Source organism: Nicotiana attenuata, unplaced genomic scaffold (genome assembly GCF_001879085.1).
Source record: "Nicotiana attenuata strain UT unplaced genomic scaffold, NIATTr2, whole genome shotgun sequence".
NCBI classification, from domain to species: Eukaryota; Viridiplantae; Streptophyta; class Magnoliopsida; order Solanales; family Solanaceae; genus Nicotiana; species Nicotiana attenuata.
The window spans coordinates 46695-58958 of NW_017670404.1; positions in this window are offsets into that span (position 1 = coordinate 46695).

Genomic DNA, 12264 nt, shown 5'->3' on the forward strand with positions numbered 1-12264 from the left:
TCATATTTGATGATCTGATCATATTTTTGTGAACGTTATTTGATATAAAAATATATGGAATCTGATATTCTTTTATCATAGTTATTATTAATTGTTTGAGTAACTTGATAGGTCCTTGATTAAATTTTGAGACTTGACATTGTGATGGAGATCATGATAATGAGAGTGAAGTTTCTTATAATTTAATCTAAATTTGTTCTTGATCATATGATTATTAATTTGGACATTAGTAATCCGGTTAGATCAATATTTATATGATCGTCTTTATTGGATAAAGATTAGTTGATCTCATTAACTAAATCACATAGATAGATGATGCATATAGAGATATGATCAATGAACCGACTCATTGGATAATTCCTAATGGTTAGAATTACTATAAACTGTCAATAGGATATTCTCTTGAAGAATGTGATGTAAAAGTTTCCTTTGACCTGAGATCGTCATAGTAATTGGCGAGTTATTTATTATGCTTTGATACTAGACACCTATCGCCCTAGGGTGATAGTTGAAAGGATATTGGGTACAATTAAATACTTGTCGAATTAGTGATTGGTCAAGATGGAATCTGTCAACTCTTGGTAATGAGTTTAAGCTCCATGTTGTCATGAATTATAAAACGACCAAATTAAGACCTTGGCCAGGGCAATTGAACGAAAGAAGAAAAGAGTTTCTTAGGTCATTCGATGGTCGATTATATTTGACATGAACACATAGTTGGTCGCCTATTAGGATTTGACAGTTGAACCATATCCTAGGGTGACCCAGAGCTATAAGGACAGAAGGAATTACTACATTATTCTTCTACGGGTTCTTGAGAGTAAATTGTATACTTCATACTATCCGGTCCTTAAGGAGTGTTGCTAGATGCCACCCTTGATTAGTATATTGATGTGATCAATTTGCTACCGGCTTAGTATTGAATCTATGGGGTCGCACACTAACGAGTGTTCTGATCTTTGCTAAAGGATTAATTATTTTATTGTTTGGTAATTAAGTTAAAAAATTTAATTAATCAAATGAATTTAGTTATTAGTCCAGATAAAATATTATTATATTCTTTGCTAGCACAGAGGATATAATTAATATTGTGAACAAATTGAAGATTTCTATTTTGAATAGAAAATTAAATTATCTCTTGGTTGAAATATATATGTGATTTATATACATATAATTATTATTTATATATATAAGGTATGTATATAATATATTATTAAAAACTTATTTGGAAATCCAATTTAGAATTGGACGGACAAGACGTGAGATTAGTTAAAACCCATTAAAAATGGGATTGATATTTTTTAATATAAAATGTTAGTTAATTCTCATAATCCAATCTAATTTGGAATTGAATTGGAACGTCCTTAAAGGACAAGCTGACGACGGCGCACGTATCCTATTAGGAATGGTATATATGTTTCCCCAATGGAAAATTCCATAAGTTTATTTTGGAATAAATTTTTACCCTAAGTGAATCATTACCTCAATCAAATAGGAAAAAAATTTGTAGGTGATGATATATAAAGGGTGATGGAGAAAATTTGCCGCATTGTTAATTCTTGAGAAGAAAAACCACTTTGTGAAAGTGAGAGTGTAATACAAAGCCAAGAGAGAAAATACAATTACAAGAAAAGTATTTCTTATTGTTCTATCTTTGAGTTGAGATTTTTGGGAAAATTTTAACACAATATTTCGTTCAATTTGTTCACGGGTTTTATTGATCAAAGAGTTGATAGCAAAGATCGGTCTCGGTGTGGATACGCATAGAGTCTTCGCACTATCGAAGAAAATTCTGAAACGATGCTCTCTTCACCAGGTACGTCTCAGATCCGATCTTTGATATGTAAATAAATTTTAGACACAAAAAGATCTGCCTACATTGTTATTATCTTCCGCTGCGTGTTACGAACACCTATATGCAATCTTACAGTGGTATCAGAGCCATGGTTTTCTCGTGTCTAAAATTTGTTTACGAAATATTTTTGGATTATATTTGAAGAGTTCAAATAATAATACATGTATCTTGTGCAATAGTCAAATTGTTTGAATACATATGGATTGAAATTATTTTATTATGAATAAAATATATACATATAAGTTAAACTATTGAGATAGTTCGTCACTTAAATTTGAAATTTTGTATTAGATATGACTGTAATCTATAATAGGTTATTGGATTCTAATATTTTTTTAATAATTATTAGTTCATGAGATGTTAATTAATAATAATATTCTGGCATGAATTATTTTTATGTGATATATGTGATATATAAGATAAACATGTTAGAAGAATATTGAATTTCGTTTTTATGTCACGTGCTTGTTCATTACATAATTTTGAATTATTTATTACATGTGATGTAAATTTATTTAGGACTAAGCATGTAGACAACTTGAACTAAATTCACATGCTATAAAGATTTGATCTTCATGCTATTAAAAGTTGTTTTAGTAACAATTACCTCTTACTAACATTTGAGTTCTTAAATAATAAAATATAAGATATTTTATTATAAAGCTATCCATCAAAGTAAATAATTTTACTTATTTCTTGTTTATAAGGAGCGGTCTGACTACCAGGAGACTTATAGTTCGAGAATATGTTACAATTATTTATTGCATTAGATGCATGGGTTGAAAGAATTATTCAATTTTTTACTAGACGCCTGGACCACCCGGGGGAGTATAAAATTTAATAGTTCTTTGCTATCATGATGGTTGAACTCTACTATGCCAATAGGATCGACTTGACTACCAGGGGACTATTTGACATAGAGCTATTTAAGAAAATTGTATGGGGATACAATTGGTAAGAGTACCTACCTTTAAAATATATGTGAGAAAAGACTTGACTTCCAAGGGGCTCATACATATTGTTAAAGGATTCCTTTACTCCACTAACAGAAATAAAGATTTCGTAAACTATAATGAGGGTAAATAGTTTAAAATAATTAGTGGAAATATCATTTAGATAAAAGTCCATGTCTTTATGATATATGCAAATATGTTCTTATATTATTGCCTTTTTCTTTTCTATATTTTAGATTTCTCAATAGTCTGTTATATCACTGCGTGAAATACTTGAGACCAACAAGTTGGTAGGACCAAACTTTGATGACTGGTATAGAAATTTGAGAATTGTTCTCATGCATGAAAAGCTCATTGATGTGATCGATAAGCCCGCAAAGATAATCCCACCAGGGAATGATGTTCAAGGCACCAAGGTTTATCAGAAACACTTGGAAGAATGCCTTGCTATTAAACGTATCATTCTCGCTTCTATGAGTTCTGAACTCCAGAGGAAACATCAGAATATGGATCCAACTGCAATCATTGAATATCTTAAGAAGATAGTTGATATACAGTTGGACATTGAAAACTCTCCGGTTGGGCCCCTTATCAATCATGTGATTGTTCTTAGCGAAGAACATGAGAACTTGGGGGAACAATCTTAGTAAAGGGCTTTCTGAAGATTTGATCTTGCAGTCAGTATATGATGCTGAGTATTTTCACTATAAGAAAAAAAAAAGGGCATTGGAAGAGAAACTGTAAGGAGTATCTTGCAACTCTAAAGGACAAGAAACAAGGTGAGACATTAATGAAAAATATTTTCAAGGTTTCTTTAGCTACTACTAATTCTTCACTGTGGGTATTAGATACTGGCAGTGGTTATGAAATCTGCAATATATTGCAAGGGTTCAAGATAAGTAGGAGACTAAAGAAATGAGAAGTTAATCTACAAGTTGGAAATGATGCAAAAGTTGCAGTCATAACTATAGGATCAATTTTTTTAATAATGCCTACGGGCAGAGTACTTATGCTGGATGATTGTTATTATGTTCCTAAATTTATTTCGAACATAATTTCAGCTTCTATGTTGGACAAGTGTGGATTTTGCATTGACATAGGCAATAGTATTTGCTCTATTCATTATGGTAATGATTTATATGTGAATGGCTATCTCCAACATGATGTTTATGTCTTACCTAATGTGAATGCTAATTCGATTGTGCATGTTTCTAGTTTTAAGAGAAAAAGAGATGATCAATAAATCATACATACTTTGTCATTGAAGGCTTTGGAGAGAGAAGAATTAACAAGTTGTACAAGGAAGGGTACCTTGATAAGTATTACTTTGAATCATATCCAACTTGTGAATCTTGTCTCAAAGGAAAAATGACCAAATCTTCATTTACTGGAAGTGGAGAAAGAGCATCTGAATTATTGGGACTAATTCATACAGATGTTTGTCGGCCCATGAAAATTCAAGCTAGAGGTGGATATTCTTACTTCATCACCTTCACTGATGATATGTCAAGATATGGATTTGTGTATCTTATGAAACATAAATCTGAATCTTTTGAAATGTTCAGAAGGTTCCGTAGTGAAGTTGAGAAACAGACTGGTAAAAGTATCAAAGTAAAAAGGTCTGATAGAGGTGGAGAATATCTTAGTGAAGATTTTACTAGGTATCTAAAAGAGAATGGGATTCTCTCACAGTGGACACCTCAGGAACACCAACACAATGGTGTGTCTGAAAGGAGAAATCGAACCTTATTAGATATGGTGAGATCTATGATGGGGTTCACTGATCTTCCAATAAATTTATGGGGATATGCTTTGGAAACAACAACATACTTACTTAATAATTTCCCACTAAGTCAGTCTCTACAACACCATATGAGATATGGAAAGGACGCAAGCCTAACCTTAAACATATTAAAGTTTGGGGTTGTCCAGCTTATGTTAAGAGACCACAGTCTGATAAACTTGACTCAAGATTTGATAAGTGTAGGTTCATTGGCTATCCCAAAGAAACAATGGGATATTATTTCTATCACCCTTCTGATCATAAAGTATTTGTGGCTAGAGGAGCAACCTTTTTGCAAAGGGAATTTCTTTTGGAAAGAAACTATTGAGGAGAAATAGAACTTGGTGAAGTTCAAGAAACTAATGAATCAACACAAAATCAAGATCATGAGATTCAAGTTGAAGAACCTTTATTGGATATTTTGAAGTTGACAAAGAAGTTGTCATCTTCAAAGGTTGAAGTTCAAGAACTAAATGTAGTTCAAGAACGGGTTAATGAACCAGTTCCTATCCAAATTGAACAACAACCAAATCCAACACAAGGTGAGCAAGTTGTACAAGAACCTCTTCGAAGGTCTACACAAGAATGTCATGTGCCAACTAGATTAAATCTAATGGTACAAGATGATATATCAAATTAGGTTGATCATAATGATGATGACCCTAAAACCTATGAAGAGGCGATACGAGGTTCTGACTATGAGAAATGGCAAAAGGCCAGGAAATCCGAAATGGAATTCATGAAGGAAAAGAAAGTATGGACTTTAGTTGAACCTTCAAAGGATATAAAACCTATAGTGGAATATTCGCTTTAACAAGACAATTAAAGAGTTCAATTGTGTTAGATGCGAAGAAGAACCTTGTGTGTACAAAAGGTTAGTGGGAGCACAATTATATTCTTAGTATTGTATGTTGATGACATATTGCTCATAGGGAATGATATACTGGCATTGCAAAGTACCAAGATTTGGCTATCTGAACAGTTCTCCAATAAAGACTTGGGAGAAGCAGGTTATATATTAGGAATAAAGATCTATAGAGATAGATCAAGGAAGCTGCTTGGACTTTCCAGGTCTTTGTACATTGATACCATCTTAAAGAGGTATAACATGGATAATTCCAAAAGAGGCTATCTTCCGATAGGCACTGGAATTACTCTCCATAGGGAGGATTGTCCTAAAATACCTAAAGAGAGAGAACGCATGAGTAGTATCACATACGCTAGTGCAGTGGGAGCTATCATGTATACCATTACATATACATGTCCTGATGTGGCTTATGCACTAGGAGTGACTAGCAGATATCAGACAATTCCTGGGGAGGAACATTGGAAGGTCGTGAAGATCATTCCTAAGTACTTAAGAATGACTAAAGACCAATTCCTCATGTATGGAGATTCTCAGTTGAAACTTGAAGGTTATACTGATGCAAGTTTCTCTTCAGATAGAGATGATAGCAAATCTATTTCTGGTTATGTATTCACCTTAAATGGTGGTGCATTGAGTTGGAAAAGTTCCACACAAGCTACAGTAGTTGACTTAGTTGCTAAAGCAGAATATATAGCAGCTAGTGAAGCTGCTAAAGCAGCTATTTGGATGAAAGGGTTCTTAATTGAACTTGGTGTGGTTCCTTCAATAGAAGGTACATCTCCAATGTTATGTGACAATACTGGAACAATTTCTCAAGCAAAAGAAACAAGATCACACCGAAAACCCAAACACGTTCTGTGAAGGTATGACTTGATAAGAGAAATCATTGAACGTAGAGACGTCCAGATTCAAAAGGTTGATGAAAAGGAAAATGTTGTAGACCCATTCGCTAAAGCTCTTGCCGCAAATGGGTTTGGCAAGAACAAGTGAAAATTGAGAATGAAGTACATGAGCGATTGACTCTAGTGCAAGTGAAAAATTATGAGGGATATAGTAGATATGCCCTAGATCCAATATCATATTTGATGATCTGAACATATTTTTGTGAACGTTATTTGATATAAAAATATATGGCATATGATATTCTTTTATCATAGTTATTATTAATTGTTTGATTAACTTGATAAGGTCCTTGATTAAATTTTGAGACTTGATATTGTGATGGAGATCATGATAATAAGAGTGAAGTTTCTTATAATTTAATCTAAATTTGTTCTTGATTATAGGATTATTAATTTGGACATTAGTAATCCGGTTAGCTCAATATTTATGTGATCGTCTTTATTGGATAAAGATTAGTTGATCTCATTAACTAAATCACATAGATAGATGATGCATATAGAGATATGATCATTGAACCGACTCATTGGATAATTCCTAATGGTTAGAATTACCGTAAACTGTCAATATGATATTCTCTTGAAGAATGTGATGTAAAAGTACCCTTTGACCTCAGATCGTCATAGTAATTGACAAGTTATTTATTGTGCTTTGATACTAGATACCTATGGCCCTAGGGCGATAGTTGAAAGGATATTGGGTACAACTAAATACTTGTCGAATTAGTGATTGGTCAAGATAGAATCTGTCAACTCTTGGTAATGAGTTTAAGCTCCATGTTGTCATGAATTATAAAACGACCAAATTAAGACTAGGGATGGCAAATGGGGCGGTGCGGGGCGGGTTTAAGGCTATGCGGGGCGGAGTGGGTTTAAGGTAATGCGGGGCGGTGCGGGTGCGGGGCGGGTTGAGATAAGTTTTTAAAAGACTGATGCGGTGCGGGGCGGTTTGCGGGTCAATGCGGGTTTATGCAGGTTTGCCCAAATTTTCTAGATTAGGCCTAGTGTATATTCTGTAAATTATCCAATAAAACATAAGCAAGGTTTGTGACAAACCTTAAAGACCAGAACATCTATTTAAATAATTGATACTTCATAAAAATTGTTAATTTAGTCAGAAGTTCAGTTAAAGGAAAATAAAATGTTGTTTAGACAAATATTTTATGATTAAATTATTGTTTAACTAATCAGCAGTAATTGAACTCATTAAAATTGGAACTCGTGACATTTCGTGACATTTAGAGTAAACTGTTCTCAAATCTCAATGCAGCATTGCCTTAAATTTGAGTCATTGTCTTATGGTTCTATGTGGAAACATCACGTTTTCTGAGAATAGAAATACACAAGTTTAGAAAACTATGCGGGGCGGGGCGGGGCGGGGCGGTTGAATGCGGGTGTGAGTGTGGGGCGGGTGGATGCGGGTGCAAATGCTATGCGGGGCGGGGCGGGGCGGGTTAAAATCCTCGCGGGTTTATGCGGGTTTGCCCCGCAACCGCACCGCACCGCACCGTTTGCCATCCCTAATTAAGACCTTGGCCAGGGCAATTGAACGAAAGAAGAAAAGAGTTTCTTAGGTCATTCGATGGTTGATTATATTTGACATGAACACATAGTTGGTCGCCTATTAGGATTTGACAGTTGAACCATATCCTAGGGTGACCTAGAGCTATAAGGACAGAAGGAATTACTACATTATTCTTCTACGGGTTCTTGAGAGTAAATTGTATACTTCATGTTATCCTGTCGTTAAGGAGTGTTGCTAGACGCCACCCTTGATTAGTATATTGATGTGATCAATTTGCTACCGGCTTAGTATTGAACCTATGGGGTCGCACAGTAACGAGTGTTCTGATCTTTGCTAAAGGATTAATTACTTTATTGTTTGGTAATTAAGTTAAAGAATTTAATTAGTCAAATAAATTTAGTTATTAGTCCAAATGAAAGATTATTATATTCTTTGCTAGCACAGAGGATATAATTAATATTGTGAACAAATTGAAGATTTCTATTTTGAATAGAAAATTACATTATCTCTTGGTTGAAATATATATGTGATTTATATACATATAATTAATATTTATATATATAACGTATGTATATAATATATTATTAAAAACTTATTTGAAAATCCAATTTAGAATTGGACGGACAGGACGTGAGATTAGTTAAAACCCATTAAGAATGTGATTGATATTTTTTAATATAAAATATTAGTTAATTCTAATAATCCAACCCAATTTGGAATTGAATTGGAACGTCCTTAGAGGACAAGTTGACGACGGCGCACGTATCCTATTAGGAATGGTATATACGTTTCTCCAATGGAAAATTCCATAAGTTTATTATGGAATAAACTTTTACCCTAAGTAAATAATTACCTCAACCAAATAGGAAAAGAGTTTGTAGGTGATGCTATATAAAGGGTGATGGAGAAAATTTGCCGCATTGTTAATTCTTGAGAAGAAAAATCGCTTTGTGAAAGTGAGAGTGTAATACAAAGCCAAGAGAGAAAATACAATTACAAGAAAAGTGTTTCTTGTTCTTCTATCTTTGAGTTGAGATTTTTGGAAAAAATTTCAACACAATATTTCGTTCAATTTGTTCACGGGTTTCATTGATCAAAGAGTTGATAGCAAAGATCGGTCTCGGTGTGGATACACATAGAGTCTTCGCACTATCGAAGAAAATTCTGAAACGATGCTCTCTTCAACAGGTACGTCTCAGATCTGATCTTTGACATATAAATAAATTTTAAACACGAAAAGATCTGCCTAAGATTGTTATTGTCTTTCGCTGCGTGTTACGAACACCTATATGCAATCCTGCGGAATCTTGGTAGAAGTTCACAGTATAATAGTAATAGCAAATGTGATATAAAAGGACAAATTTGTTCTTTAAACGGTGCATTAATTGTCCAAGGTTGGAGCACCGCAACCTAAACATGCCAAAAAGGAATAAATAACTGACGAATATTATATATCTGTAAACCTTCTAAATATGAGATGAAATAGATCCAAATATATTAATGGTTCTCAGTGGTCGGCTGCTAAAATACAAACCCTAAATAAAGTTCCTCAAATTTTATATCTGCGCTGGTTGATGGGAAGAGTTTACGTGATATATACCTTACATTTGTTGTATTCCTTCTGCCCCCGTGCACAGGGAAAGAGTTCGCACCTTACAATTATTTTTAGAAAAATCCAAGTAATCCAATGAGATATACTAAAACCAATAAAGATAGAAATCGTGTTCCCAAAGTTATCTCTAAGACATAAACTCCAAATCTCAACTCAATGACTGTGAAATGAAAAATATATCCCAAATTTGAGGGTTTGCCCACCTATTCTCTCACTTTACATCACACAACTACATATATGTCCCAATTTAGATTATATTGCAGTTGCTCCCAAATCATATTTTCGTTGATTATAGTTTGTTAGTAGATATTTGTAAATATTTATCTTTAAAAGATTTTTTAATTAAGAGGGATTTATTTCTGAATTTCTTTCTAAATATATCGGACGATGATACACTTCTACAAATGACTTATGAACACAGGACTGAGGATACAAAGGAATATACAGGAAACATGAGAGTGATAGGAGAGAATGGAATGGTTCATTTGAGAGCGACTTGCAAATTTTCTCACACGCTCTTTGCAAGCTTAGTCTCTACTGTATATAGAACGCTACGGATTCTAATACGGGCTTAAAATACTTTGCAGAAATCTTTCTTTTCAACCTTGTCGGATATTTCACTGGGCCTCATCGTTCACATGGCCTCAATAAAGGTTTCTACCCCTTTTGTTAAACCAGTTCTGTACGCAGAATCTATTCCATTCTGTAAAGTAGTCTGGGGGATGGAGCCCTCCTCACCACTCCCCATCCCCTTTCTCACGAAAGCAACCAAAATACAGGTTACTCGCTATGTGAAAGGCCTTCCTTTCAGTACGTGAAAGAAGTCCCTCTCTTTCACTGTCTTACTTCGGTCCCTCTCTCGCCAAAAACATAAGGGCCTATCTAAAATTTAATAAAAAAATAAGTAATAAATTAAGGTTCCGCTTCCCCGAGAAGATAATCCGCTTTCCTAAAATCCCTACTTTATTGCTCTAGCTCTTTATTTGTCATTTTCCCGAATTATTGATCTGATCTTTCTGACACGCATATATAAATAATTATTAACTAACAACAATAACGATACTCAATAATCCCACAAGTGGGGTCTGAAAAAATTAATTATTAACTTAATTATATAAATTCATGTAATCATATACTACGTCATGCCATGCATATTGTTTCACCACAAAAGGACTACTAGAAAAAGTGGACACTAAAATGGATTAAACACGCATATACATAAAGGACGAAACTCATTTGCCAAATTATGGATTTTTACAAGCCAATTGATGAATGATTTTGAGGTTTTCATTTTCCTAAAATTTTGAGCCGTCAAGTTCAACGGTCTAGTTAACTGCCCCAGGACAAGTCGACACGTATGCAAAATCATATTCTGACACCAAATACTAGGAATCGCTAATAACCTGCCACGTATAAAAGAATCATATTTCTCTTGTCCCTTTCGGCAGAGAGCAATATATAGGTCACTGTAATTTCTCCACATATAGAAGTACAGTGGGTCCTACTGTATATAAAACCCATAATATACTGCCACGTAGAGATATATTGAGTCGTATGATAGCAAAAACTGCAAAGTTAGTGAAGGTGGTGATAGGTCATAGACTAATATATAGTCCTATATGAAGGAAAATTTGATAGGAGGAAACTTTACTGCTCAGGTAGTTTTGGGTAAAATAATGAGAAAAGAGAGCATGTGCAATGGCTTCTTTTAACTGTTGGTTGATTATGGTAGGACAGTGTTGTCGTTCCACACAATCTTGGAAAGTAAATAATGTAGGGGACATTTCATCATTCAACATTACCTGCAAACCTAGTTATATGGTACTTTCCAATCTTTTTTGCCTAGGTTGTTTCTAGCTACCAAATGACTATGAAAGCACTATGAGTTCCTAGCACCTTTATTTTTCTTTTTAATTTCTAAATTTTCTTATGGGTGAGGTGTGCGGTGAATAGAGTTGGAATTATTTTTTATGTAAGTATTATAAGTTTTTTTTAGAACAGTGGTTTCCAGAGGCGGATCCAACATTTATACCCTATGATTTCAACTTTTAAGGTTTTTAGCATTGAACACGTTATATTTTTAAAGTTATGAGTTTTTATCTACTATTTTTGCAATTTTAATAAATTAGTACATATAAAATTTTATTCCACGTCAAAACTTATGGGTTTAATTGAACTCGTTGATAAAATACTACATTTGCCCCTGGTGGTTTTCGGGCCAGCTCATGTACACTTAGACTATTCTATCAAGTATCTGCTGTCCATAAAAACTTTGGCAAATGAAAAGAAATCACCTTATCTTTACTCTTTAAAATCATTCCATATATTCTTCTCCTTCTCCTGAAGATAGACATTTCCCAAAGCGCAATCTGTTGAAGATATGGGTAAGAGTTAGAAATATATGTTCCTGTCTAGTTAGTTATTAATTGATATTGATAAAGATACAAGATCTTTATAAAAGATCTTATTATATTTGAGGTAGAGTAGAACTCAATGTATCCTATGAAGAGTAGAACATCTAGGCAGTCATTTGTTTGTGCGTATAAATATACGCTTAATGTACGCACTGTAATACACATAAAACAAGCCTATTCTCTTCTCCAAAATAACTAAAGTTTCTATATGGTATCAGAGCTTTAGCTCTCCATTGTGCAACTCTACTCCAGATCTAAAAAAAATGACAAACTCATCTTCATCAAGCCAAACACCAACCCCAGCAACCACACTCTCAACTGCCTTATTTCACCACCTCATTGCCTCATGCCCAAT